Raw genomic sequence first — 27,423 nt, 5'->3', positions numbered from 1 at the left:
AATCTGGGCCACACCTTCTGGTGTTAAAGGACATGGGAGAGGGAAGCTTTTGCTCTTGGCCTGATTGCCCTTACTCTCTCTGGCAAATCCATTCCTTTGCTGACATTAGAGTCTACCCGTTTGGGATTCTGGTGTATAATCAAGACCAGCTGAGATATCCAGGCTCATGGACTTTACTACGAAGTTTTTTGACTTTCTGTTGATAGACAACCATCATTGGTCTAGCTGGGCCACAGCACAGAAGCCACTCTAACCTCCCCCCCCCCTCCATTCTGTAAGTTCAGTACCTCTAGAGAATCCTGATAAATACACTCACCTTGGCAGACTTTTATCTCTCCTATCTTATAAAGCTTTTATTCAAATGTTATAATCCCATTACCCTGTATGTACTGCTCTTTCATTTCCTTTGTGCTGATTCTTTTAAAAACTAGTCAATGGCAAAAGACTGTGAGATAGGACCCTAGCCAGTGTGGGGAAAGACTCAGCCCCGACCTGCCTTAGACTAATTAACAAAAGCACCCACAGTCTCAGGGCTTGCCAGCTGGGTTGGGTCTTGATGCACTTTTTGAAAAAACAATTGTTTGGCTGAGCAATTGTTTCACTTTGTGTACTACTTTGTACAACAGTGAGGTTCTCAATGCTACCAGGAGCTACAGGCTCCCATGACTTGTCTTCCATTTATTCTTTCCAATTACTACTTTCTGATCTGTGCCCTAATGTCTTTCAGTCCCATTACCCTCCTTTGTTACCTCAGAGCCTTACAGTTCTGCCTGGAAGGATCTCCCTTCTTAGCTTTTATATAACACTAGTCTAATAAACCTTCCTTCCTTGGAAAGGTCCCAGGCAACTGAAGCACTCATGTCCCATCCTTGACTTTCTCTTTTATCATAGTACTACCACTAATCATCTGATAACTGGTTACTTGTTATTTTTTGAGACAGTCTCTGGTAGCCCCATCTGGTCTTGAACTGGCTATGTTGCTGAGGATGATCTTGAACTTCTGATCCTTCTCTTGAATGCTGGGATTAGAGTATACCACCACACCCAGTTTATAAGTCATTCAAGGTTTACCCCAAGGCCTCTTGCTTGTTAAACAAGCACTCTACCAACTGAGCTACAGTTCACAGCCCAGTTACTTTATTTCATTCCTTTTACAGATTTCAAATTCTAAAATGGCAAGGATAGATACTGTCTACTTAAAACATATTTTTACTGTTTAGGACAGAGTCTAAACACAATAAATAACCATTGAATAGATGATGAATATAACTGCAAATAATAAAGTTAGAAGACAAAGAACATCTTTTTGTTGTTTTGACTACCATGAATACTATTATATTACTGTAAACCTTGCATTTCTCTGAGAGTTTGTTCTTGGATCATTTTAACTAGGACCACCCTGACTCACTTGTGACGCTCAGAGAATGGAGACCTAACGCATGGCTACAATTAGAGCATTTCAAAAGGACTGATTCAAAAGGCCAGGTTTGGCATACAATACATTCTGAATGGAGATGGGGCAGTGCTTTCTTACTCAAAGACGTTTGTGGTTGAAAGCAAAGTTGCTATTATGTGTGTGGCTTGGTGTTCCTGAACTTGGAGAAAATTATAAAGAACCTTAGAGTCCAGCACCAGAATACCAAGAATAGGGAGCACAATGGACTCCTCAGTCTTGTGAGGTCGCACTATGGAAACATCCTTGTTCTGTCATTTGGCTCTGCCTTGGTTTGCCATCTCGTGCAGCTGCCTGTAAGCTCTGTGGTACCCTGATGCCAGGTCTGCCTCGCAATCCTGCCCAGTGGCTAAAACATAAGATTCTGGTTTGGGCCCAGTGAAACCAAACCTGGCAGGTTACCAGGAACCCAGCCACCAGGTCTAGAATCATTTCAGTGTTCACTGGAGGGTCTCTAGAATGAGCCACGAGGACTTGTATTGATGAAAAGCAGCTTTTCTCCAGTAACCTGCTGATGTGCTCAGTCCTTAGCATGAGATGCTCTCCTTGATTACCTCAGTGTATGTGATTTCAGTGGCTGCTTGGAATCAGGCCACAGTTCAGACTACCTGGAGTAAAGCTATTATCACTCCCAGCCCAGAGTCCCCTCGTGGTGTTGAAAAATCCCACTTGTATGGAATGTCACTGGTCTTGCTGCTTGGGACAGTCTCACCCACTCCTTGTTTCGTCAGGGGTTTGGCCTCTAAGCCTTCAGTACTGTTGAAATAAGAGCGGCTGGGCTGCGTCCCCGCACCCGGCCGCCTGCACGGCTAGCTTTACGCGAAATAATTACACGGAGACTGTATTCTTTTAAACACTGCTTGGCCCATTATATCTAGCCTTTTCTCAGCTAACTCTTGCTAGGCCCATTTGATAGGCCCACCCTTAGGTGGGTGGAGAAAACAGAATGGAAGGCTGGGAGAAAGAAGCTGAGTCAGAGAGTCGCCATGATTCTCCCAATCCAGACAGATGCAGGTTAAGATCATTCCTGGTAAGCCAGCTCGTGGGCTACAGCACATTATTAGAAATGGGCTAGTCCAGGTGCGAGAGCTAGCCTAGAAGAGGCTAGATAGAAATGGGCCAAGCGGTGTTTAAAAGAATACGGTTTCCGTGTAATTATTTCGGGTAAAGCTAGCCGTGGGGGCGGCCGGGTGCCGGGGACGCAGCCCCGCCGCTCTTACTACAATACCTTCCTATATAGCTTATGGAGGCCAATTACATTCAAACTACTAAAGCAACGTTTGGTCTGAAAATCTGAAAAATTTCAGCTGGCTCAACTCTTTAAATATGTGTAATTAAGAAGAAAAATAAGATTAGCAAGAGGTAACATTTTAAAAGGCCAAGAGAAAAGAAAGACAACTCACGTACTTTTGTATTCAGATGCTGGTTCACTCTGAACAGTTTCTGGAATTGTCTCTTCCCACCCCACTTCCCCCTAGTTTTCAAAGAACCAAGGCCCATTGGAAGGCCATGGAGGGATGACAGCTATGTCAAGAGAAAAGCATTGCATAATGACACCAAAATAGGCCACTTGAGGAATGTCTCAGAGCTGAAGCAGCAGCCACCTGGCATCTTGGCATTCTAGAAGTAAATGATGAAATTGCCCCTGGAAACCTGAGAGTGCAGGTTATTGGCAAAAACAATTTTCAGAGGTCAAGTACACATCTCGCTCTGATAACAAACAAAAACAAAAAACAATCCCCCAAACCTAAACAAAAACTAGCCAAACAAACAGAACATAGAAAACAAGAACTTAGCCTGCTACTATCATTTTCCACACTACAAAGATGCAAAGCCTAAGATAGTTATCATTTCAAAGCACTATCTCACGTACATCCCGAAGGACCAGAGACTCGCTTGTTTTAGCAGACTTGTTTTTTTTTTTTGGTGATACTCTGATACTGTGTGGCTTAGCCACACCTTCACGTTCACATCTGTCTTTGATCCTACTCTTACAGAACAATAAGAGGGTCATAAATGAAATTTAAATCTGCAACTTGCTGGTAATAAACTGTCTGCTAGAAAAGTTTAAAATGGTATAATCTTTATTCCCAATTTCTTAGGTCACTGAGATACTATTCAATCACCTTTTATCAGTGCTAGGGATGGAACCCAGACCCTGGTACATAGTGGACAAATGCTACGCCCCTGGGTCACATGCCTTGTCCTGAGAAACGACCCAAAGCTTTCTACCCTGGAGTTGGCACTCCATCATCTGTTTACCCACTGATGCACTCTGTGATGCTCCATCATTCATTCCTTTGCACTGACTGCTGGGGGCCGGGAAGGCGCAGCATGTTCTCCAGAACCCCTCCTCTCAGTTTGGTAAAGACAACAATGCTGGCGATTGCATTACCTTGGAACTGAGGAAATATGAGTAAGGCTTTGGGGGAACAATTAATTACCCTGGAATGAAGAGGGAACGATGGGAAAGATAAGATCTAGGATAAGAACTGAGAGAAATTAAGCATTAGGGTACAGAAACTGTTTCCAGTGTACTGTGATCTAAGTCTACCAAGAACCCATTTCCCACAATTCACAGATAGGAAAAAAAATGGATGAAATACTAATTTAAAACTCACTGTACCAGAACCAGCTCTAGACCTTTGTAGTAAAGATCACTTGTACAAGTCTAGCAAAAGAAGCAGAGGGGGGTTTTCATGAGTCATTTTAAATCACCGATTCACAGACTTGAAAAGTATCAGTGCTAAATGGAACTAAGATATCATCATTTTCAGAGCAAAACTACCGCAGAAAAGGGGACAAGCACAGAGAATTAACGAAGAAGTCACCTTAAGACTAGAGATACTTTCTCCTTGACTGGTCACTGTGAGTAGGTGGAAGCACACCTTCTGTTCTGCTGAGTACATGTGAGTGCCCCATCCCTTCAGACAGTCGTGAATTAGCCCTGTGCAAATGCTCATTTTCAGCAGCGACTGTGATAAGGAGGCTACAGGGTAGGGCTTGGAGTACCTGTCCTTGGTCTCAAGTTTTGAAACAGAATTAATGGACTCATACCAGTTCCAAGTTTGAACCTGAGATGAGGATTAGGATTAATTGCCACATTTGAGGAGGTATACGAAGAGGCTCAGCTGGTACTACACAGGTGGAAGGAGGAACAAAGACCCATGAACAGTGACTGGTAACACAGGCGGCTCACATGTGTGGAGCCTGATTCCAAGTTCAGGGAAAAAGGCATCTTTCTGAAGCTCTCTACAGGGAGACTCACTGCTGAGCCTGTTTTGCATGCACGAGCATGTGTGAGCATCATCACTATGCATCTCCAGGACTCTGTGATCATCTGGAACAGACTCTGCTCTCAGGAAACACCACTCCCCACTTCTTGCTTTAGTCACGCCATTTTACGTTCTGTTTCTGTGTGTCTGAAAATTCTAGATAACTCACAGAAGGACCACCCTAACAGCATTTGTGGATTAGGACCTAGCTTACTTCACTGCAAATAAGGTATAGCCTGGGCTGGACTCTCCTTTAGTGAGCCGGAGTAATTCTGCATTGTATGTGTCTATGACATTTTACTTACCTAGCCACCTAGGGAATACTTGGATTCTATCTGCCTTTTGGATTAAAAAAGGTACTCTATTTAATCTAATATGTCAAAGTTTTATAACTTCAACATACAAATATAAAACTTATTGAGATATTTTATATTTTCTGCTAATTTGAAATTCAAGAGACATTTCACAATTATAGTCATCTCAATTTGAATTAGACATAATTAAATACATCCCATAACAAAAAAAATGTAAAGTATATCATTATGGCTTTTGTGACGACTTGGGTGGGATTAATGGATTAGAAAAAAAAAATCAATGCTAATTTATTGATTTTGGTCATTATACTGTGATCATATAAAAGTGTATACTTGTCTTTCAAGTTAATCACACTGAGGAATAGAAATCAATTCAGAAAACAATATATATCTATGTATATTTATGTAAAACACACAGAGTTGGCGATGTAAGATGCAAATATAAAATGTTAAAAAATTAGAGAATTAGTATATATATATATATATATACTTTCTGTAAGTCTGAATTTATTTCAGTGCTATTAATTAAAAATAAAGAGAACAGGGTTGGCGACATGGCTCAGGGAGTAAAGGCATTGAATTTGATCCTTCAAATCTACATGGCAGGAGAAATGGTTTCTCACAAGGTGTCCTCTGACCTGCACACACACACACACACACACACACACACCATACATCCCACCTCCCTCCACACCACCTCCACATACCATATATACATACTCACACATACCACAATACAACACACACACACACACACACACACACACCCCTAAAAAAACCCCAAAGAATATGGTTTTCTAGAGAGACTCAACATCCAGTTTTGAATTCCCAGGGTAGTATCTATCATCTGTAAGACACAGGCAGTTACTTAATGATTGTTGACTTTGGCTTTCTCATTTGAGCATTAGAAATTAGGCTCATTTAAAATGATGCCATGAGGATTAAATAAGATCACGCACAAGCTGGATTTCAGGCAGCTAGCAGGCATGTGAGGTAACAGATCTGATATCTAATTGGTACTATAATGAGTATTTGTCAAATAAATGAACATGCCCTTCTTCCTAGTTCCCCGAAAAAGTGATACCACCTGGAGAAAATTAAATCGAGCCTTTTAATTTTAGAACTCTAAAAATAAAGTTCCAGTAACATCTGAATAATATATAACAATAAAAATCTATTATACTTTTGTGTGTTGGGTGTTGCTGCTGAGTTTCCTTAGCAATTTGTCCGCCTGTCTTCTATAACACTAAACAGAATGGGCAGGCATTCAAATTAAAGAATAACACAGCATTAATAATAGCGAGTGGCTGCATACAGTGCCTGGGGATATGGCTGTCAAATAAGGGGTCACAGCGTTATTACTCAAGTATCCAACAAAGCTGCAGGATACAAAATGAGGGGCAACCTAATGTCTGTCTGGGTGTCTGCGGCTAGTATGCCTGCACTGCTGTTGACGGATCAGACGGATTGAGGCAGCAACATGGCAGAGGAGAGGACAGGCTGTGGCTAGCAGTTTCTCCCCTCACCTAGGATGTGCACACGAATCTGCAATGACCCAAGAGGAGGTTTCAGAGAGGCCTGCCAACGAGCGGTGTCCTCTAATCTGGAGAGCAGCTGCTGGGCACAGGCATGCAAATACACAAACAGCGGAACACGCAGACACGCTTAGAGAGCCTGTACCTGCCTCTGCTTGTCCTCTGTGAGCAGAGGGTCGCCTAAGCTTGCAGATTGGCTAGACCCTTTCTTCAGCGGAGGCTGGCAAAGCTGTGGGGTAAACATTTCGGCAAGGTCGCCTGTCTTCAGAGTATGAAGGACATTGCCCAACAAGGAAAGAGAATTATATTTAGTGTTTGGGCCCAGTCGGTGCTGGGCTCTCTGCTGCACCCCTTTTGCAGAACTGTACCTGGTCCCTCGTTGCAAATTCTCAGTAACTTTGAAGCTCATAAGAGGGTGCCCAAAAAGAAAAGAAAACGTTGCTGGGTGCTCGGGTTCCACTACTGGATTTTGACAGGGATCGGAAGAGAGATCCGCCAGGCCTGACCAAGCACAGGCACCTGCACGGTAAGCAAAGTGTCCTTGTCCTGGTTTCTCAACCTGGGAGTTGGGATGTTTCTGCGTTATCCACCAGCTGGGAACCCTCAAATGCTCTCCAGAAGTAAGATCCCTGAGAAATTATGCAAGGGGAGGGAGGAAGTCTCAGGTATGATTCAGATTTTATGGAGGATGCCTCTCAGTCTAAAATAGGTAAGGCCTATTGCAAAATAGAGGTTCTATTATGACAGGGTTTTGTTACACTGTAGGCAATGAAAGACAATTAAAAGGAAATGTGAAGTTATTGTCCTCTTGAGAGTAAGATAGGCGGTCGAAAGTAAGAAGAGAGGTTTGAGTGCATGGCTTTTCTTGTTAGTAGTCAGATTTTGTAAATACCAATGACCGACATACAGTTTCAGGATCACTGTGTGATGAAAACGGAGGAGCATCCTTGAGTTTTTAGGTCAGAAGGAATCCCCCTTTCATGAGATGACAGAAGAGATGATGACTAGAGATGGCATCTCCAGATGATGACCAGGATGCGTTCTTGTTACTGTATTCACATTTATTCCTGCGGTGTCAGGACTTGACTGGGGGCCAGAGAACAGAGTGGGTTTTGGAAGTTTTCAAAGATCTCAAGTAATACTTAGTATGACCTTGTACTGCAGCTCACTACACCGAGCCTGACTGGGTATCCACAGGCACATTGCACGTCAGTGTAAAGAAGTGACTCCAGACTGCTGCAGAAAACACGGTGGCAGCTATGCTCAGTGTGCTCAATGGGAGCATTATGTAAGGTGTTGGACGGCTAGGAAATTTCGTATATAGACTAGAAGCTCATTTAACAGAGGCCTATGCTCATTTTAAGATGCTTGAGTGTTATTTATGCATTCTCCTTTCATAGTAACCAAATGATCACATCTTTTAAAAAGTGTCAGGAAACATCAGAACAGGTACAATGGAAATACTGCCAAACTACACCACATGTTCCATGGTATATGAGATCTGCACAGGGGAGAATATGGTGTAGTGTACTTAAGGCAATGCTCCTATTGCTGCAGATAAAATGCCTTTCTTATGATGACACAGTCCTATCTGTCAACCCCTTAGAAACAAATATTCCAAGTAACTAGTTCTTTCTGTAGTTATCAGTTGTCACTTATGAGACATTCCTCATGCTTAGCTCCAGCAACATGATAGTTTTTAATACCGACATATTCCAGAAGCATCAATAATTTTAACATGCTATTTCCATTTTCTCAAAAACAAATAATAAAACAAGTATGTAGTGTAATTAACACAGATCTCCTCTGAGGAGACTTTCCTGTGCAATTTCCCAAAATGATGCGAGGTTTGGGTTCTGATTATAGCCAAAGCAAAACCACTGAAAAAAATGCTGGGGCAAAGAGAAGCACTGGTTAGGGAGAAAAGGACAGTTATTTATTCTTAGAGCTTAGCATCTACCAAAGTTCATGTATAATTGTCTCTTTCTAAACTCACTCAACTAGAATTTCAGTCAAGTACTAGCCTCAGGCAGAAGCACTGTAACTAGATATATTTTATCGTGGCTTCAAAATGACAATGTATTTGGAGAGACTGAGAGCGCAACTTGCCAAGAGTTGGGCAGGTCCAAGGATGGGAAAATCCCCAAATAAATGAGCCTTTTATTCTTTCCTTCAGAACAGAGTTCATATTATACTTTATCTTAGTCTAAAACAAACTTTCATTATCAAGGATGCTTTGCATAGCATGATGCACTAAAATGTTTTAAAATGTTTATTTTTGTAGTCTAGAATTAGTGATTATAAGCATTTAGTAACTGTTCACACTGAACAAAGAATAATGCTGTTTTATTAATGTCAGGGATAACATTTCATAGTAAAGAGTTTGTAGCCTCAGTTGTCCATCCATCCATCCACTATTTGGAATGCTTTTGTCCTAGGCCCCATGAGGATTATTAAGGCTTCAGTAGTCAATGAAACAAATGCTGTGACCACCTTTGTAGAAAGAATTCACTAGAGATTTAAATACTAGTATACTGTGCATATTGTTTACCATGATTAAGTATTTTTGACTTCATTTCTGATTAAAAGAACCAGAAATGTTTACCTTTTCTGAAAATGTTATTCAGTATCTATAAGATAAGGAAACGATTCCAGAAACCATCCCGGCATCAAATAATCAAGCTGGAATACACATTTTGCACGAATACTAGAAGATCATGAACACAACAGATGCTAGACAGAATGCTCACTTACTGATAATGTCTGCTTTCTCAGAACTGGGTCAGACAGGATGTGCTTAAGGAACACTTTAGAGCCAAATTTGTACTATAACTTCTTAGACAACAGGGTTTCCTAGTGAAGATGCTCAAGATGTTTATGCTGGTGTGAGAGTGGATCATTGTGCCCACACCGCACTACTGTGCTGCCCCCCCCCCCCCCCCGGTTATGGAAACGTTATGGCATCACACTTACAGAATGTTTGATTTTGTTCATAGAACTCACATATGAGCGATTTGATCCTATGCAATATAGGAAGTAGATATTATCATTTCTTGCTCAGCACATCACAGACTTGGATTTAGATATTCAAGGGGCTAGTCCCATCATTCTTTTGTCTGATATAGACCTTCAAAGTAAGTTTTTAAGTGGAAGATTAATAGAAAACTCTAAACTTTCCACATGAGTATCATACCCTGCAGGTACCTACTGGCTGAGGATGGCATTGGTACACTGGAAACCAAAGCAACAGGGAGATATTCGGCACCTCTTACAACATCACCTTTCATGTCCCCATCTTCCTGAGACCAGAATGTCCCCTGGCTCTTTAGTTGAGAGTTCTGCTTCCTTCCTAAAGAGGGTACTGTTTTGTTTTGTTTGTGTGTGTGTGTGTGTGTGAGTGTGTGTGTGTGTAGATGCTGGGTAACTAGGGTGGCTAACTCTCACCTTACCTCTTCTACTACAGTATAGAATAAAACATATTTTGATAAGAGTTAAGAAATGCTATCGTATCTTTCAGAATTGGAAAAAAAAACCCTGTCACTGATTGGGACAATGATAACAGAGAATGTTAGTTTCAGTTACATGAAAAAGCAAATAGAATTTAAAGTGGTGGTTACTACCTCCAGTCTAGCAATATAAAACCCTGACACAGTAGATCAGACTCCCTTATTCTAGATCCTGCTTCTGGGAAAGACAGATGGGTCCTTGTGGAGAAGCAACAAATCCTGTCCACGAGACGGTGCTAAGTGCGTAGACTACACCGCAGCGGGTACAGCTGCACAAAGCAGTCAGGAAGTGAATGTGGGTCTCTCGGGTGACCTGCCGCTCCTGCCGCTCTGTTAGTTACGTTCCTGATTGTCACAAAATACCCAACAGAAGAAGTCTAAGGGAAGGGATTTATTTTGGCCCCCAGTTTAAGAAGGAATCAGTCCATTGTGGTGAGAAGGCACGGGGATGGGAGGTGGCTGGTCACGCTGCCCCTGAGGTCAGGCAGCAGAGATGGCCGCTCCTGCTCACCCGGGTACCTCCTTTATTTTATGTTCCGTCTTGGATTGGAGTTCAGGAGATGGTGTGCTGTCTACATTCAGAGCTGATCTGCCTTCCACAGTGAAACCTCTCTGCCGCAGAAGGAAACACCTTCAGACACACTACCACAGCTGCTGACACACACAAATGAGTGCACGGCACCACAATGAGCCAGCGCTAGCTGTTAGCTGTGACCAAGGAAAACCACAAGACCTCATCTCCCGGGTTTCTTTTCTTCTCTTTCTTTTCTTTTTTTTTTGTACTCTTATTTACAGTTTGCTATAATTTTGGAGATGTTTTGATGAATTTCTCTCCAGTTTATGGGTTGGAATGGAATCCTAGATCATCAAGATGGATTTAGGGGTGTCATGGCTATAAAACTGGAATCAGGAGAGCATAGCAAATGGATAAAGTGAAGCTGCTTCTGGGCTTCTCCTCCAAGCTGCTGCAGCTGGCCCAGAAAGGGCAAGAAACAGAGCAGAGCCTGGCGGCAGTATGAGCCTGGCAGGTTGGGCCCGGGGACACCAGTGACACCAGCTGTTCCTCATATCGCTATCCACATGCAGCTATTTTAAGAAACTTTGCATTTGATCAGGGAGCATGTGGGGTTAAGCCTTATGTTTTCCACTTTGTGTTTAGATCCTAAGCAGGTGCAGTTAATAGTTCAAAATGTAAAAAAAAATATATCCTATTTTCTTACAACTAAGGCATAAATAACTAATGTTGTGTGAGAAGCGTGCAATATAAAGATGGGACTTCTGGAGGCTTGGAGGGTCATGAGTTCCAAGCCATCCTGAGTAATGTAGTGAGATTAACTCAAATTAAACAAACATAAGATCGAAACACTTCTTTAAATCTAATTAAGATTATTTAGGATTTGCTTTAAAGTATCGGTCATTTATATAATAATTTTTGCTTGAATGGGTTTTAGTTATAATATTATAGGATAGATAAAATTCTATAAACTTTTTATAAAAATATATAATATATATAATTTATGTAAACATTCTACAAATTCTATAAACTTTGACTTGAATTAGTATAGTGTATAAATATTTGTGCTACTGCCCATTAATACAGCCTACATTCTATTTCTCATGCATGGCATATGACTACTGAGGACGCCATAAGGACAAATAAGGCTGTGTGACAATACTGAACTGTGATTCAGTATTTGAACTTTTACAGATGGAGACAGTTTATCCTCTGTGAATTCATTCCCTTTAGGTACAGAGTGCAAAGAAAAGAGGCAAAGCAAGGCAAGGCAAGGGAAGGGAAGGCAAGCCATAGCAAAGCCTTTCAAAAATGTCTTAAGCCCAGTTCTGCAACTTCTAAAATTCAGGTGTCCTGTATGGGCCTGCACCCAAGTCAGAGTGTCTGTTCCATCAGTTCAAAGACACATTTGTGTTACTTAGGAGACTGAACAAAAAGGTGTGCTGGAACCTGGTGCTTGGGTCCAACTTGAGAAAAGAAAGGAGGTAGGGTGATCAATGGGGGAGGCACATCTAGGACCGAAGAGTTTCCTAGGAGGTGGGACTGTGTCGGGAAATCCCAGAGTGAGACCCTCTGAAAGAAGAGCGATAATAAGACACGACGAAGGCGCAGAGGTTATTTTTGTAAAGGACTCATTCATGAGAAAACGGGGCGTGCTGTAACACCGAATACAAGCAGTCTTCTAGTTCAGGGAGACACGTGGGTGGAATTTGGTAAACTGTCTATTTACTGAGCTTCCCTGTTCCTCGCACTGGAGGTCTAGGAGCTGCTAATGAAACTTGGTAAGCGGTATGATGGCAGGCCCCGCTTCTCCCTGACAATAACCCAAACTAGGGCTCCATGTATGTAGAGACGTTCTCTTGCTGCCTTTCATGTAAATGTTTACTAAAGCCAGATATATGCTTAAAGCAACTACAGGAAGACAATGCTTATGTCAAGTGTTCAAGACTGTCCTCTGGTTTTCCACTGCTCAAATTTCTTAGCAGATGAGGGGTGTAGGTATCACTCAACAGTATGTTTCAAATGCAGAATCTCAGGCTCCATCCTAGAACCAAGTCTACATTTTGAGACAACTTCTTTGTAAATTAGCATTTGAAAAGAACATTATACCTGTGCTTTCCACCCACCTGTGGCATAGAGCAAAAATTGTGTTGTAGTCAATGCATCACTGACTGTAACAAAAAAAATTATTCCAAATCAGGATCACAAGTTAAGATCCTGTAGTAATGTCAAACTGCTGTAAAAGCTCCTAAGTGATGCTCTCAGCCTAGCTGACATCAATTACATTGAATATTAATGGTCTTAATGATGATAATGGTTGCACTAAACGATATTAGTGGCCTGAATGATACATTGTGATAGTATATTAAGATATGTTAACAGCCTCACAAGTATTGGAGAAAAAAAAACAGAGACCAATGGATAGTCTGCATATTTGGCCAAAACGATCTGTGTGGACAGCAGAGTCAGCCTCTGTAAGATGAGCCACATTTAGGCGTGAGTCCAAAGAAAATCCACACTTTGTAGTGAGTATTTCTTCCTAACTATGCTTTTATAATAGCAAAATTTCCCTATTGCTAAAAGGCATTTTCTTCGGTGAGAGGTAAGGACATAAGATTGTATATGGATTCCGAAAGTGAGGGAGGGCAAGTGCTGTTGGTATGGACCACTTGGAGTTGTTTATTTATTTGAAGGGGAATAGGTGTGTGCTTGTTTTTAAGATAGTAAAATTGATCCGCCTTTAGAATCCCTGGACATTCATCTTTAAACATCTTTTGTGTAATACTGACTGTTAAGACAGCACTGTCCAATGAAAAAGGCACAGGGCAATTAGCTATGCAAAGATTTTTCTTCACAAAGCTGCTTTCCTGTAGAGAGATTGGCCAAAGCCGCTGGCTTCCAGACAACAGTTACAAAGGAATTTGATCTGATTTTACTTGTTAGACACTCACTATTGCATGTCTAATCTCTAAAGATCAAAAGCCACCAATGTTGCTGCCACTAATGCCACACACTGTACCTAGTGTAGGGATATCACAAAAGCAGGCCATGCCAAGCCTGGAAAGGGCATATGCTTGTTCCTTTGCCTCCTACATGTATTGCAAACAAATGATGTGCCAAACAGTATTCTGGACCCTACAATCTGATGTTGATGTTGGAATTGTAACATACTAGCATGTAGATATGGAACCATGCCCAAACATTAGAACAGAGAAAGGACTGTTTGAGTTGAATACATGAATATCACATAAAATCAAAGTCAGAATGAACCTAATCAGATGAGTTCATCAGCACACTGCATCATGCCCGGAGCATGGGTTCTCCCAGACGGCACTCTGGATTCTCATTTCAGTTCCATTTGGTCTTTAGCACCCACTTAACCTCAAAGTCTTCAGTTTTCTGAACTATAAAATGGGGATAATGACTAAACCTGCCTTTGTTGAGGGCAATAAAGGGGAACTGAGAAGTAGTGAGCACATGTAATGACATAAAAGTCCTTAATGACCAGGTGCTGTCATCACCACCGTTGCTAAGCACAGGAAACTATCATCATGCTATAGGCTGGGTCTAAGTAATCCAGTCTTGAAAATGTGGTATATGAGGCCCTTCTGAGAAGTTGATAAATATTATAAACCATAAAACATATGCACACACAAAAACTTCGACTTCCTGAAGCAACTGGAGAAGCCCTGGGTGGTAAGTGAAGTACATGCGAATGGTGCTTTCTTTGGACCGTAACGTATGAACCATGGCTCCAGACTCTACGCACCTGCCAAGAGGGATGAGTTTAGGAAGCCAAACTTCATGTATTGGTCACTAAGAAAATCCCCAGGAAGTCAGCTATTAAAAACAAACCAGCAATTTCCTTGACTGATGTTAAAGAGCAGAAATACCATTTTCTTTCCTTTGATAATCTCTGGCCTCATGCACATAATTTTCTTTCTCAATATCATTCTCTTGCTTCTGTCCTAAAATGTAAATTGTATAATGGATGCTCCAATACTCAAAAAAAAAAAAAGATAATTTAAGCCTCACAACCCAGAGGATTCTGAGTAGACAATAAAACTTTCAAATGTGTTCAAATCATTCGAGAATGTGAAAGGACTTCGTCCAGCAGTGGTTATTTATGTAATCTACCTCAGAAGAATGTCGGCAGTGGGGCATTGAATTACGCCCTTTAGAACAAGGCACCTCCACAGGGTTTATTTAGTTCTTTTCTAATTTGGAAAGACAGCATTTGTACACACAAGGTAGCAAGCTTTACTACCCCGTCTCTAATGAGCGGATCGGGTTTCAGAACGGCTGTACGGATGCATTAAGTACCTGCCAAACACGAGGACGAGAAGCACCAGTTCAAATCATAGTGGGGCTGCTGCTCTCAAAGGCAGCGAAGTGAGCAACACAGTGTCAAAAGAGGCCAGAGTGCCTACGAAAGGAGAACTTCAACTCAAATGCATATGTGCTCAGTCATTTCCATTTCCCCAGATGGAATCCTAAAGCTGCAATCATGAGCTAAATAATCTAATTATTTTGGCACATAATTTGGTTATGTCCCACCTACATATGGATAGTTCATTTCCTCAAGGCAGTTTCAGTTGAGAAGTCCAACCAGGTTCACCCCAGTCAACTACATAGAAAACAAGATTTTTAAAACTTTCTTTTTTATTTAGTCTTTGTGTCTTTCACATCATGCATCTCCATCCCGTTCATTTCCCCATCCATTCATATCCACCCTCTACTCCCAAATAAAATTAAATAAAATTTAAGAGAAAAAAAAGAAAAAAAATAGAAAAATCACTCTTATCATGGAAGCTGTGGTGTGACACACTGAGTTACGCAGTAAAACCGTTTTACCCAGGTATCTTTACTTGCAAGTGATCATTGCAAGGAGTCATTGGTCTGGTTCGCATCCTCTGGTTTCTGCTACACTATCAATGCTGGTCCCTCACTGGAACTCCTCTTGGCTACGCTGCTGTTGCCCTGTGTTGTGGAGTTCCCGCCACTTTGGGTCTGCAGGACTGTCTCCTTTACATGCTCCAGCAGACCTCAGATGGGGTGGATGATGGGATGGGCCAACTCACAGCCCTGCTTCTGGCCTTGGTAGGTGCAGGGTGGGTCAGCCCTCCAGCTCTCCCTTGTCCTCACTACCAGGATGAGCTCTCCTGCCCTGCTCTGGCTTGTTCACCCCGTGAGGCACTGAGCAAGGGGTGGGGCCTGTTCCCCCACTATCATGTCCTTGGGGTCTGTTTTCCCACACCTACCCCTTCAGGAACAGCATATCCACCAGTGTGGTTGGCTCTATGGTGTTGCCCAGGTCAGTCACAGGGCAGCTCTCCCACTCTTATGACCTCAGGGCCTCAGAGGCTGGTGGGGAGAGGGCATCTTTCCCCAGATATGTCACTACATTACAGATGAGTAATGGGGACAATTCTCCCATACTCACAACTTCAGGGTTGGTTCTATTGAGCTGCCCAGGCAAGGTTCAGGGTCTGCTCTCCCAAAGTGTTGTAGCTGGTGGTGGGAATAAGGTTTTTTTAATAGCAGGGAAGCGTGTGAAGAACTTCACCTGCCCTTGCAGTGCTAAAATAGTAGCACCACCCATTTGAACAGGTAGCTAAACATCTCTCTCTCTGGCAGTCTCCAAATCTGTAAGGAAGAAAGCTTTTAGAGTTAGATCAGGGATGTTAGTGGCAAGAAGCCAGCCTCCATTTGTGTGTGTGTACGTGTGTGCATATATGTTAAGTCAGAAGAGGGTGTCAGATCCCTTGGAACTGGAGTTATAGGTGGCTGTGAGCCTGCATGTGGGTGCTGGGTATTGAATCTGGATCTGCTGCTAGAGCAGTGAATGTTTAATCTCTGATCCATCTTTCCCACCCTCCAGTCACTGTTTTAATGGAACTTCTGTATTTGTGCTTTTCACTTAACTGACCAGAAAACATCTTTTCTTAGCTTACCTTAGCATAGGTCTGTTGTCTTATTAGTCAGCAGAGTTATTATTTTTTTAAGCAGCAAAATAACTTTTGGTATCTTAATTGTTCCAAATATACGAAAGCATACTGCAAGGATCAGAGTCTTAGGTCAGAATTAGCAGAATAACTTAATGCACTGGATGGAGTTTAAGGCGTTTTCTGGACTCACAGGGAAGCTGACATGCAAAGCGGGAAGGTGAGCAACATCTCTCCCAGATAAGGGAGCAAGCTTCTGGATCCCGAAAACCCTTACCAAGGTCGCTCGCTTACACACGAGCCCATGCATGAAGGCAGGCGAACCCTTACCAAAGACTCACGATTACACATAAGGCACATGCATGAAGGCAGGTGAACTCTTACTAAGGATGCACGCTTACATGTGAGGCGCATGTATGAAGGCAGGCAAACCCTTACCAAGGATGCATGATTACACATGAGGTACGTGCATGAAGGCAGATGAACCCTTACCAAGGGCGCACGCTTACGCTTAGAGATAAGACACATTCATGAAGGCAGAGCATTTTCCAACTAAGAGAAAAGTTGCAACTTTCAAATGTTCTAAAGACCCCAAAGAGTTTCTTGGTGAAGCCTCTGATACACACACACATACACACACACACACACACACACACACACCACACACGCACTTCCAGTTTCCATGCTTTTCTATTATCTGAGACTTTCTTGTTGGGAGGTAATACTATACCTTGCCTAATCCCGAGATTAACAAACCTGGCTAGTATACTTTAGTCAAGCCTAGGCTGGTCTGGAGAAAGACATGGAAATTGGCCTGCCATTCTTTATCTTCAATTATGTAATTCGCTGTTTGGAAGCTTGTAGTCTTTGCTTATAACAGTTCCTGACAGGACTGAGTAGTCACTGTATCCTTTGGATGGGCAAGCTCTTTTGGTTGATCAATGTGGTGTCTGTGTTTGCTCCCTCAACTCCACCCATGCATTTACATTCCAGATTTTCCTGGGTATCTTATGCACAGCACATTTAACTCTTTAATATAATCCTGTTTGCCTTGGTTTCTGGACTCCCAAGCATAGCTCTATCCACCATGTTTATGATGGTAAAAGCTATATGTGAAGAGTAACTTATAAGATGATAACATTGCTGAGTTCTCAGTGGGATGAAGTAGTTTATTGATTAAAAAGTTCTGTCTGATGAAAACAAAGGTTACAAACTACTTACAAAACAGTGCTTGCATGCCAGGATGGCGAGAACCCGAGGCTGAGGCATGCCCTGTAGAGAAGGGCGAGACCATGGTAAGGATGGCTTCTGAAAGTAAGTAATCTCCTGAGACATCTCCTGGGATCCAGTGCCCTTGACCTACCAGTTGTTTCTCATTGCTACTTTCAGAACTACCTTTGTGCAGGGATTAATGGCCCTCCTTCAGTCCATTAACTCAGACTGTCATTAATCTCCAGGAAATACCATGTCAGGGCTGCTTAAGGGTATAAGAGAACTGCTGTGCTTTAGGCTAAATCTCGGTAATCTCCCAGTCCTTTAACTCCCCCGGTACATGACTATTAAGCCTGAATGTCCCTTTGCCCTAGAATTAGTCAACATTTTAGCCACAATCTTCCCTGAAAACTATGAAACTGTTAGATATGAAATCTATGTACTCCAAAAGAATGGATTTCTGGGAAGATAACTGACTTTTCCAAAATACATGTCAAAAAGCTCTTAGTTTAAATTCTTTACGTCTTATTGTTTTGCATGACTGGGAACTAGATGCGTCACTGTGTAGATGATTTCAACCACACTCCCTGGTGAGAACCATACTGTCTACCAAACAATGTTTGCCAATAGTCTAGAAAATTGATGAGGGTATAAATCTCTAAATCTTTTACAGGAATGTTTATGGAACTTTTTCTAAGTCACTGAGAAGAGAATGCTCCAACTAACTACTGTAAGGAAAACAACTTGCGAATGGAGAACGCTCTAAACGTAAATGGAGTTGTGGGGAGAAAGAAAAACAAAGGTCGGCTAACATGTTAGCAGAAAGGCTAGAAGGAAGCATTGGTGAGGTTTGGCTGTGGCAGAGAGAAGAAACAACAGAGGTAGAAACATTGGTGTGAATCATGAGAGCAGCAGGGCCAAATCCACCAACTCCTGCAAAATGGGAAGAGGCTGTCACACTGACACTGAGTTCCCGGCCATGCAAAGCGAGCTTTGGCTGCTGGCTCCGCACAGGATCCTCCTCTGCCTTGCTCACTGTCTTCCGGGTCTTGGAGACAGGTCTGTTCTCCAAGCTCTTGTTCTTTAAACAAAGTTGTGTGCTGCTAATGGTTTCATTTAAAAGTTTATAAAATGGTAACCGCATTGCTACATCTCTCTGGAGTATCTCAAACAAAATGTGGTTCAAATTTCTTGTTAAAAAAGGCAGCTCAGAGTTCTTGAATAAACAAATAAAGACAATTGATGCAGTTAACTGGCTGAATGTGACCAAAGCTGTGCCATCCTGGCTCTGTTTCTTGCTTCAGGCAGAGGTCAGTGACAGCTGTCCAGCAAAGGAACCTCCAGCCAGGCATCCCAGTGCTTTGCCTGAGGGAAATGTTCCATGGCCCTCAGCTGCACCACGACTGTGGCAGGAACCCCATAGAGACCAGCTTTAGTGCAGGGAAGTGAGAAGCTACCCAGTTTGGTGACATGGCCTCTGGTCCCATAGGGAAATTAGGGGTATAAATAGATGCTTCAACTAAATTGAAAACCTCTTGGCTTGCAGGGGTGGGGGATTAAATAAGCTGTTGGGCAGTGTGGCAGAAGCAGGCTTGTGGTTCTCATTAGTAATAAAGGCTGCCTCGTGAAGATCAGCTGGTTCATGGTTAATGCTGCCAACACTGTAGAGGGTATAGACTTTTCTGTGGGATCATCTTAATGCAACAAGAATGCTTATTGCAGGAGGCTAGTTATGCTAAACCCAAGTGTGTTCCTGTCTGAACTTCCCCAGGGGTGGTTTATAACAGGCCCTGAAGTCACCATTCTAGGGTTTCCTACCTAGACGTGCAAATGTCCATTTACCCATTCCAACTTAAGTCCTATCCTGCCCATTCCTTCTTACTCAAAGGTAAGAATGGTTGGTGTTATCTATGAAATTGGCAAATCCAACTTACATAGGAGAACAAATCAGATTATCACACACACGCATGCACGCACGCACGCGGAATAAACCTCTCAAGAATGTAAATCGTCAGTCATCCATTCATTCTCACATTTAACAGCAGAACAGCTGAGACTAGTTTGTGTGTGGCACTCTTCAGAGGAGCAACAAAAGTCTTTAGAATGGACTGGCTTTGTCCAGCAAACTGCTCTGCCCCAATCTTAGGGATCTAAATTCTGGCCATTTCAACTGTTCCCTAATCCTGTTACCCTCCCCTTGGTCAAATGAGCCCCCCCTCCAGAAGGGCCCAATGACTCTGTCTATGTGTTGAGACTTCAGGTCATGAGCTTCCCTTTAAGCACACCTGGCCTGGGTGACAGAGTGCACAGAATCTATAAAATCTGAGGAGGGTTGTTCCAGAAGGCTACACCCTGTCAGTTGGTCCACGCCTTTTCTTTATGGCGGCGAGCACCTCATGCCTTCACCACACACGTTTTCTTCCTCCACTAGCACCTGTAGGCTGCAGAACAGAGGGTAGGACATTGCTTTTTCCTTTGAACTGCTCTTGCCAACAGGTTCCGCCCTAGCAGAGCTTGGCTGGAGGAAGACTTAGGGACATTCCTAAACAGAAGAATCTTCCCACACCCTTCCTTACACACTTGAAACATTACAAAACACTTTAAACAATATATACCCTAGGGGCCAAGTAAATGGCTGGGGTAAAGGTTCTTGTCTCCAGACCTGATTACTTACTCGAGTCTGATCTCTGGGACACACATGGTGGAAGGAGAACCAATTCCCAAGAGTTGTCCTCTGCCCTCCACAGGCTACTGTGATGTGCACCCCTGCCTCTTGTCTCACAGAAGTGTAATAAAATACAAATATATACTTCCTGGACCTGGCCAAGCAGGAGGCACTATCATGGTTGCTGACATTTGCCACAACAAGGACCGAACAGTTCGGCACAAGGAGCCCAAGAGCCAGAAAACCTACCTGTGGCTGCTAGTCAAGCTGTACAGGTTTCTGGCCAGGCGAACCAACTCCACATTCAATCGGGTTGTGCTGAAATGATTATTCATGAGTCATACTAACTGGCCACCTCTGTCCCTGTCCCGGATGATCCAAAGATGAAGCTTCCTGGCCAAGAAAACAAGACAGCTGTGGTTGTGGGGACAGTCACAGATGATGTGAGGATTCCTGAAGTGCCCAAGCTGAAGGCGTGTGCACTGCGGGTAAGCGGCCGGGCCTGAAGTTGCATCTTCAAGGCTGTGGGTAAGATCCTCACCTTTGACCAACTGGCCTTGGAGTCTCCCAAGGGCCGTGGCACTATGCTCCTGTCTGGACCTCACAAGGGCTGAGAGGTTGTGCTGGCATTTTGACAAGGCTCCAGGAATCCCACACAGCCATATCAAACCCTATGTCCGCTCCACGGACCAGAAGGTTGAACATGCCAGAGGCAGAAGGGCCAGGCTCAGCTACAAAAACTAACTCTGGATCTTACTGTTATTAAAAAAAAAGCTTTGGATGTTGAAAAAATACAAATGTACTTAAAAAGCAATTGTATGTGATAGTCGCCAAAGGAAAAAACTGGATTTGCAAACTGCATCTTTAGCAGCTGGGAAGAAACCTTAAGAACTGAGGAGAATTAGTGTCCATGGGTACATTGTTCATGCAAGCATTGAGAAGTGACTGAACACAAACCAAGACAGGAATTTTTCTAATTAAAATGATAAAATAATATAGAATATTAATTAGATTACAGGAGAGGTATAGAAAAATTCTGGCTTGATTCAAGGGAAGGAGAAGCAGGAACTGGAAGTACATCCCTGCACTCATAGGCACTTCTGGAGGCAGAGGCAGAGGACTGACATTCTGAGTCCTGTCTGGGTAACAGGTAGTGAGACCTTGTCTCAAAATATAAAGGGGCTAAGGGTAGAGCTAAGTGGTAGAATGTTAGCATAATATATGGAAGACCCTGGGTTCAATATCCAGTACCATCACACACACACACACACACACACACACACACACACACACACACACACTCACTCAGGCTTCTTCTGTGAGCATGTTATGCAAATGGGAGATTTGCTCACTCTTTCCTTCCTCCCTCCCTTCCTTCCTTTAAGGTAAGGCCTCAAGAATGTAGCTTGGAATGGCTTTGAATTCACTGGTCTCCTGGCCCAGTTTCATGAATGTTGGGACTACAGGCATGACACCACACCCAGCTGCAAATGAAGGCTTTTAAGACTTCTTCCACTTTTCTCCACGTATTACGCTGTTTCTGAGAGCATTTGTTTATCCACCCACCACTCTGGGCCTGTGAGAGAATGGGTCAGACTGCATGCATGTTATTCCAAAGGATGTGTTTATTTCCTCCACAATCACGAATCCCAGTGGGCGTACTCGGTGAGATGGAGGCTGTGAAATGAGCTTCTCGTTAGCTGGTCACCCGCTGCTGCTTCTGACCTGAGGCCACTTTTACCTTGCTGTATAGTGGAACATCTCCTCTTGTCAAATAGCAATGTTTCCTTCCAGAGCTCTGGTCCTGGCCTGTGCCCTTAGTGGGCTTCTTGCTGCTGGGCAGTGGGGGCTGCTTCTTCACATGGAGCACTGAAAATGCCCGCCTTTGTGAAAGGAAGCAGGGCACTGGGTTGGCTGGCAAGGAGGAAGGAGACAGACTGGAACCCATGACCAGGAAATGCTGATCCATGGTGTATTCTTCATCCAGCTCGCAAGGTCTCCTAGGGCCCTGCCTAGTCTGACATGCTCTCAACCCTACGCTCAGATTGGAGGCCAGCACCATCCATACTTCCTTCTCTTCTCTACATGTTTTGGACCTAACAGGCACCGATGTGAGTGAGCCTCAGATGATCACTGCCAGGAATGAAGAGTCAGGGAAAGCTCATTTCTTTGCTAATGGGGAGAACTGTCTCAGACTGGTATCAAAATGCCCTCTCCACAGAGGTTACACCTGAGCCTACAACAAAGCACTTATTAACCTTGACAGGCTTTGGCCTCCACCACAGGTCAACAATCTTGGTTTTTATAGTCTGGACATTCTCAACCACGCGTATGTGAGTAGTTCCCCCCCCCCCCCCCCCCCGTCTCCTATACTCTCCTCCTAACTGCATTTGTCCCTGTTTTCTCATACTTCCCTCAGGTGCTCTCCGGATCTCTCTGGAAGCATACAGTACACTGAAAAACACAGCTCTGCAGCTAGGCTGCTCTGGGATCAATGATTTAATATGAACTTCCTGTGTGACCTGAAATAATGAGCAGTCTCATTATGTATTATATATCATAATTACATATTATGGCTTTACAGCCTGTACAGTTCAGACGACTGATAACTCCACATAGTCTTTTGATAAGATATCTAAAATGACCTATATTGTTATTATCGAATCCTCACGCTACCCTTCTTAGAAGCCTCGCAACTCCTGTTCCATTTCCTGGCCAACCATCCCCAAGGACATACAAACTTTCAGCCTCTTAAACAGGCTTGCCCCAGGGTCATGGAGTCCATGTTCAATCCTGAGCTGATAGAATTCTTCCAGCCCACTGTGTTGCCTCCTTTACATGAACATGTCAACTATCTGAACTCTCTCAAGGGCTGGGCCATCTGCCCATGCCCCACTGGACTACCCAATTTTGACACCTATTAACTCCTATTCATGACTTCAGAAGGACTTTGGCAGCACGACCCCATCTTTCCTTCCCTAGTTCCCTCCTGTTGGGAGGAGGCTCAACCGGAACATGGATGTTATTCATAACACCACAGTATCTGAATTTCTTGAATCCAAGTCTTTTGTTCACTCTGCGTCAACAACCCAGTCATACAGCTAGCCATACTGGGAAGGTTCTACCTTTGTACTCTTAATATATCTCATTGCATTTAAGTAGTTCACATGTCTGTCTCCTTTTGGTAAACTATGTGTCCACAGCTAGAAACAATCTTATCTAACTTTATCCTTACTGTTAGGGCAGCATCTGATAAAATGTAGACATTTATGTAAGGGTTTATGGAATGAACAACCTGGCAAGTGTTCTGAGCTCAAATGCTCCTCCCTACTCATTATTTTACTTGAATATCACCTTAGGCAGGTAGAAACATCATTACTTTTTTTTCTGTGTAATATGAAAACAAGGCTTAGAAAAACTGAGTGACTTCCTGAAGGTGGCAGTTGGATCACCTTAGAGGTCTTTTCATTAGAGAGGCTCACAGGGATGTTCCTGCCATTCTAGGAGAGAACTGACTCCTGTGGGTTGTCTACAGACGTCTACATGTGTGCAGTAGCATGTATGTTCCCTCTCTCAAAGAAATACCTGAAAAACTCAGAAACCAAATCTTAGTTCTTCAAATAATAAGCCTTGAACAGATAAAGTGCCAGACACGTCGAAAACTTCTTTAGCTTGTGAAGGTAAATGGCCTGTCCTGAATGACTGACTCTTACATCCTCTTTGAGAGGAATCCAGCACAGCTCTCCGTGGAATTTGAGTTAGATCTTAAACTACCTAATTGCAGGCAGTTTATAGTCTTTCTTATCATCTGTGACCTTTACAATGTTTTCCCAGTTTAAGGAAGTCATTTCTAAAAGAGACAATAGTCCTCGGTTTTCAACCTTTTAATGCTGCGAGCCTTTAACACCTCATGCTGTGGTGATCCCCAACCAGAAAAGTATTTTCATTGCTACATCATAGTTATAATTTTGCTACTGTTATAAACTATAATGTAAATATCTGTGTTTTCCAATGGTCTTAGGCGACCCCTGTGAAAGGGTCATTCTGACCCACAGGTTGACACCTGCTGCTCTAGCCAATGGTTGGTTTTCATGGTAAGATTCCAATATTATATGTGATAATGACTTGTAGGGAATTCCGATTTTTTTCAATCACTTTTTAAAAATGCTCTTGCTATTTCAACCATATAGAGTTGAACTCACTTATCTGGCAAAGCAAGACAAAAACAAAACAAAACAAACAAAAGCAAAGATAAAACTCCGTAAACTGTTAGGACTGACTCCTTCCACCTACATTTGTGTTTCCTGCCGCCTTGTTCCGTTTCTTGGCTCTTTCCTTCAAAATGCTGTATTGCACGCACGTGCACACCTATGTACATAGACTAGAGTCTGTATATGATGCAGAATGTGTCATTTTCCTTTCTGAGGTTGTGCTACCTCTTTATCATTATACTTTCCAAATTCCTCTGTTTTCCCACCCTTCATCTTCTTTAAGGCTGAGTGGCATTCTGCTTTGTACATGTACCACATTTTCATCACTAACCCATCTGTTGATAGGCATCTCTTTTGGTCCTAGTACCTTTCTGTCGTAATTGCAAGAACAATAAACATGAACGTGCAAAGAGGAGGAAAGTCTCAGCAGTTATATCTGAACTTATTCAGTCCAATGATGAGACCACGGTTTCTTCTACAAAGCTAAAATATTCTCCTGATCTTTCACTGATTCTAAAGGACAGCAAATGCAGAGAGATAGTAAAGACAAGAAAGAACTTGAAATGATATGCATAATTATTTATGAATTGCAAAGCTATAATAATAACAGGTTGCTTTTTGCTCAATGCTTTCTGTATCTTTGAATTAACATATTTCAACACATAATTTCCTTGCTATGACCTTTAAACCAGGATGTGCATATCAGCATGCCGATGTTTTTTAAGATGAGCACATAACAGATGTTGTGAAGTCATTCTTCAGACTTCAACTTCTATTTTAACTGCCCAAGAACCTACCTACATTCACATTATTTTTTCACCTATTATTTTATCTATAAAATATTAATAGTTTATCTATTAAATATTAAATTATTTTATGAAACAAATATTAAAATATATATCTTAATATGTCTTGTACATCACTGTCTTAGGGTATGTAGATTTTCTGGAATTCAAGACATGTTACAGGTAGAAGTGCTGCTGGTTTCAGGGTGTCCGGAGATGATGCCAAAGATTTTTAAGCAATCAAGGGCTAGTGCGTGAAGTGCTTTTACAGCAAGCAAGCTGTCTTTCCTTCTTAACCTTCATGCTTCTCTTTTTCCATGCTGTGTTAATCAGGACATCTTTGGGCAGAATAGGAGTTATTTCAGCCACAAGCAATTTTTACATAGACATGTTATAGAACACTTACTGTGTTCTACTTCCTAATAATGAAAATACATTTTAAAATGTAAGATGAAAAGCTTTAATCTAACTTTAAAGTGTTCTGAAATTAGTCAGTTTTTCCATGTGCTTTTGGGAGTAAAGTTTTTTTGAAAAGCACTTAATCATTATAACCATGAGAAAGATGTTACTATCTTCATATTCATTTTTCAGATGTGGAAAAAATGATAAGGTACGGAAAAGTCTAGAACACAGAGTTGAAAAAAATCATGATTCTAATGGGGGGACTTGGCCCCACAACCTCAGCTCTTCACCTCCATGCATGTTTTCGCTCAAGTCTAACATGGGATCAGAGCAAAAGAACCCACATCACCCAAGCAAACGATTCTCTCCTAAGGAAAATGCCTAGAAAAACAAGTTACTTATGCCTAATGGTACTAGTAGGAAATAATTAGTTTCTAGTATTGTTTTTATTTCCTTCCAGAAATGGCAGAAACAGGAATTTCAGATGCTATCTTAAGTTCGAATGCAAGTTCCTGGAAAACCAAGGAGCTCGGATGTTTTTAATGTATGTTGGGCATTTCTGTTAGACCATGGGTGTATTCCCAGAGGCAGAGTAACTTCCAATGCTTACTGTTTGAAAGGTAAACAGTATCTTTAAAGCAAAGTCTTCCTTTGCTACACTGCTTTCACGCTGCTTTTCCCTTTACAGAACAAGAGAACCTACAGGCTCTCCAAAGAGATCTTTCATTAAAGTACTCGGCTTTGGAGGGTGTGATGGTTCATCTTCCTGGTCTATCTGGTGGGATTTAGAATCACTATGAAGAGAGATCTTCCTGAGTACGACAATTGTGACCCACCTTAAATGTGGGTGGTACCTTTAGCGGGGGTTTGGACTGTATAAAAAGAAAAGGCTAGCTCAGCACAAACATTCACAGCACGCTGCTTCCTGATTGATGGTGCTGCCTCTAGTTCCTGGTTCTACAACTTCCCCTAAGACTGGCTGTGTCTTCAGCTCTGAACCAAAATAAGCCTGTGTCCATCAGTTACTTTTGTCAAACAGCTTGCCAGAGTAACAAGACAAGTACTACGACATGGGAGGAAGTAGACACATACATACCCACTCATATGCTCCTTAAAGATAGAGTTCTAATAGTAATATTTCCCAAATGATCTTGAGTTAACATTACTTATAAGTACAAGTCACTTTACACATGCTTAATCTCTGCGCTGAGTTCAAGTTCTCCTAAAATATATCAGAGCTCATGTGGAATGAAGGAAGCAAGGGAGCTCTGCTTGATTTGGAGGCAAACGGCTCTGGGGGGCACCTGTCACCACTGGCACACTCATAAAGACCTCCAGGAAAGTAGCAGAGTGCGAACTCTTGCAGCTTCACTGAACAGGCTCCCTTAGTGTTTGAATAGGCTCCTTATACAGTATGTTCTTCCCTTCTGACATAGCTCCTGTTCAGACTTGCCCTAAGGTCAAAGGGAAATAACTGAGAGAATGTGAAACAAGATGGTCTGTGTGGCCTTAGAGAGCCAGAGACTGGCACAGCAGAGAAAGAGCTCATGTGTGTTTGTGGTGTGTGTGTGTGTGTGTGTGTGTGTGTGTGTGTGTGTGTGTGTGT

The 27,423-nt window shown here is 42.5% G+C and overlaps 2 protein-coding genes and 1 pseudogene across 7 annotated transcripts in view; 2 read left to right on the top strand and 1 right to left on the bottom strand.

Moving 5' to 3' along the window:
- Cmss1 (cms1 ribosomal small subunit homolog) overlaps window positions 1–27,423 on the bottom strand; it is a 292,336-nt gene that overhangs the window by 40,449 nt on the left and 224,464 nt on the right. The window contains exon 1 of one of the 6 annotated variants that reach the window (XM_075961920.1): window positions 6,723–6,831. The exons of the other annotated variants lie outside the window; for them this stretch is intronic. The gene's annotated coding sequence lies outside the window, so the exon portion shown is untranslated. Of the gene's footprint in view, window positions 1–6,722; window positions 6,832–27,423 lie in introns of those variants that run through there. 6 annotated transcript variants of the gene reach the window in all.
- Window positions 6,672–27,423, top strand: part of Filip1l (filamin A interacting protein 1 like) — a 241,563-nt gene continuing 220,811 nt past the window's right edge. The window contains exon 1 of the mRNA XM_075961843.1: window positions 6,672–7,103. The gene's annotated coding sequence lies outside the window, so the exon portion shown is untranslated. The remainder of the gene's footprint in view (window positions 7,104–27,423) is intronic.
- On the top strand, window positions 20,597–21,163 carry LOC142843872 (large ribosomal subunit protein eL18 pseudogene; annotated as a pseudogene).

This window comes from Microtus pennsylvanicus, chromosome 1 (assembly GCF_037038515.1).
Source record: "Microtus pennsylvanicus isolate mMicPen1 chromosome 1, mMicPen1.hap1, whole genome shotgun sequence".
NCBI lineage: Eukaryota > Metazoa > Chordata > Mammalia > Rodentia > Cricetidae > Microtus > Microtus pennsylvanicus.
This window is presented reverse-complemented; position numbering and strand designations above follow the sequence as displayed.